This window comes from Myotis lucifugus, unplaced genomic scaffold (assembly GCF_000147115.1).
Source record: "Myotis lucifugus unplaced genomic scaffold, Myoluc2.0 scaffold_697, whole genome shotgun sequence".
NCBI lineage: Eukaryota > Metazoa > Chordata > Mammalia > Chiroptera > Vespertilionidae > Myotis > Myotis lucifugus.
This window is the reverse complement of record NW_005871745.1, coordinates 2,083-2,388: the sequence shown is the minus strand read 5'-3', so window position 1 is coordinate 2,388 and position 306 is coordinate 2,083.

The window sequence follows — 306 nt, the reverse complement described above, 5'->3', positions numbered from 1 at the left end:
CTCCACATGAGGCATACTGAGATTTATATTTCAGTATTCCGTTATTTAAAAATACTTTGATACTCAATATTTTTTTACCATTTAACTCAGCAAACTCAAAATTTTAAGTCACACGTCCCTGGGACCTGGGATTCAACCTTGGATCAGGAAGTCAACCTTGGAATGTGGTCCATTCTCACTCAAGAATAGCCCATTATCATGGAGACATTAACCTTGTTGCCCAAACAATGGAGTCCCACCCCAGCCCTTGTTGCTGACTTCCCCTGCCTGTGATCCCTACTTTCCTGTGTAATCTTTGTCCCCAGC